Source organism: Cucurbita maxima, unplaced genomic scaffold (genome assembly GCF_002738345.1).
Source record: "Cucurbita maxima cultivar Rimu unplaced genomic scaffold, Cmax_1.0 Cma_Scf00006, whole genome shotgun sequence".
NCBI lineage: Eukaryota > Viridiplantae > Streptophyta > Magnoliopsida > Cucurbitales > Cucurbitaceae > Cucurbita > Cucurbita maxima.
Genome location: NW_019272022.1, coordinates 1,257,344 through 1,259,660, shown reverse-complemented (window position 1 = coordinate 1,259,660; position 2,317 = coordinate 1,257,344). Strand labels below are relative to the sequence as shown.

Genomic DNA, 2,317 nt, shown 5'->3' with positions numbered 1-2,317 from the left:
AGTTAAAAAAAAAAAAAAAAAAAAAAAAAAGGAAAAAAAAGAAGGGAGAGAAGCCCAAGCCAAAAGGAGATACCAAACTGAAGCACCCAAGAACAAAACATAATAAAACAAAATTACAACATCAATGAAATTGTAAACATCATGGATAACATATCCCTTTTGTAAATTTCAAACATCAATGAAATTCTCTCTTATATAAATAAATAAATAATAAGACAAAATTACAAAAAAGAGCTCCAATTGTTAAGAATAAGAGATAAAGGGCAATCACTAAAGTTCTTAGTAACAGAAGCCCAAGGGGAAAGCACTGAACCTAGCCAAGACACCATAAAGTCTTTCCTAACTAGTTCTTTCCGATCTCCATTTCAAAAATCCTGCTAGTCAAGGCTGTAAGATCAGGTAAATCACAGGTTACTTTATCTGGGAATGACTAATCTTGATGGAGGCCACCTAATTAACAGGGAGTGGGCAGAATTCTCTTCCTTCATGCTTGGGAGGACTTGGTATAGGCATCATTAGGATGAAAAACACTGGCCCTTTTCTAAATGGTATGGTCATTCTTCAATGGAGATAGCATCTTACGGAGGAAGGTTGTAAAAATACAGAATTTAGATCAAATATTGGCACCAAAAAAAAAAAAAAAAAAAAACCAGTTAGCTCCAGTTGTTCTGACAGATTATTGCCAAGTATTCACGTGCTATTGAGAATGGTTCTTCTTTTATACTTAATGACCTACGAATCAGGTTTTGGAAAAGGAAAGGTGCATTTGCTTGCTAATCTAAGAACAAAAATTTCAAAACAAGGGATTCCATGGGAACAGAGTTGTATTTTAGGTTTTCAGATATGTGTTTGGTAGCAGAAGTAGAATTGGATTTCAGTTTAAACAATTTTTCAAAATGTGTTTTGATAATATATTTATAAACTATAAAAGTAGTCGTGGTTACTGATTAAATATTAAGTTGAATAATAATTTAATTTATGAACATGTTCTAGGTTATAAATTTTGTGTAATTATTATTTTATAACATCATATAATTTTAATTATTGTATTAATTTAATGAAAATGGATTAAGTTCTTACTTTTGTATTTATATATAATGTATTTTAAAAATTTAATTCAAATCTGGGTACAGCTAAAACACAGAAGTGTTGTTTTAAGAATTTTTACTACTTGAATGACAGAATTCAGATACAGTTTTTAAGACACATTTACCGAAAGTATTCGCTTGCATATGTTAGTGAATCCGAACACATAAAATAGAAATCAGATTGTCTACCAAACATGCCCTAAGTACTCCCAACTTCACTGCCATGTTTTCTGTTCCCAAACACACCATCGTCAAAGACTAATGAGTGGCCGGCTCATAAGTGAACTCATGTCTACCGAACATGCCCTAAAGTATTCCCAACTTCACTGCCATGTTTTCTGTTCTCGAACACCATCGTCAAAGACTTATGAGTGGCTGACTCGTAAGAGAATATTGGAACAAAGAAAATTAGGCCTGGACCCTGTGGCTTAGAGTTAGAAGAGTGGCCTGCTCTTATATCACGTAGCTGAAAGGATTCTTCAATCAGAACACTAGATTATTTGATTTAGAAATGTGAATCAGCGGCTTCAAGTTTAAATCATAATGCCTACAAATTGGAAAGGTAGCTTGTAACCAGGTCTGGAAAGAAGCACCAAAAACAAAAAAAACATCAAGTTCCTCCTGTGGATCTTCCCCTTGCAGAAAACTAAACAGTAACCAATGATCTATTACAAAAGAGGTTCAGGTTCCCAAGTCTATCTAAATTGTCGTATGGGTGAGGAAACATTTAGACCATCTTTTTGACAAGCTTCAAAGCACTCTCCTTGGATATCCATCTTCCGAACGGCAGTGTTATGTGCAAAAGTAGTGGTCAAAACCATCTTTAGGTGGTGCAAACAGGCCAGACTCATTTGGGACTACTTTCTCCAAGCTTTTGGTTGGTAGATTGTCTTCCCTCGTGACATTAGAGACCTTTCGACCTTGTTTGTTGATAATGCGTTCAAGAAAGAAAAGAAGGATCTTTGGCTAAATTTCATCTGTGTGCTTTCTTGTGGTTTTGGTCAGATGCCAACTCTTGTATTATTTTCTCTAGCAAGGAAGAAGGCACTTATTCTCTCATTACTTTCATCATTTTTCTTTCTCTTCATTGGAAGAGTTTTTTTTGTAATCCTCTCAGATAGGATCTCGATTGGTAATTCCTTTGTCATCATTCAAATTTCTATGTTCCTACAAAAAAAAAAAAAAAAAAAAAAAAAAAAAAAAAAAAAAAAAAAAAAAAAAAAAAAAAA

At 33.5% G+C, this 2,317-nt stretch overlaps 1 protein-coding gene across 2 annotated transcripts in view; it reads left to right on the top strand.

Annotated features, from left to right (window-relative positions):
- LOC111480519 (transcriptional corepressor SEUSS-like) overlaps window positions 1–2,317 on the top strand; it is a 14,235-nt gene that overhangs the window by 9,788 nt on the left and 2,130 nt on the right. The gene's annotated exons all lie outside the window — the stretch shown is intronic.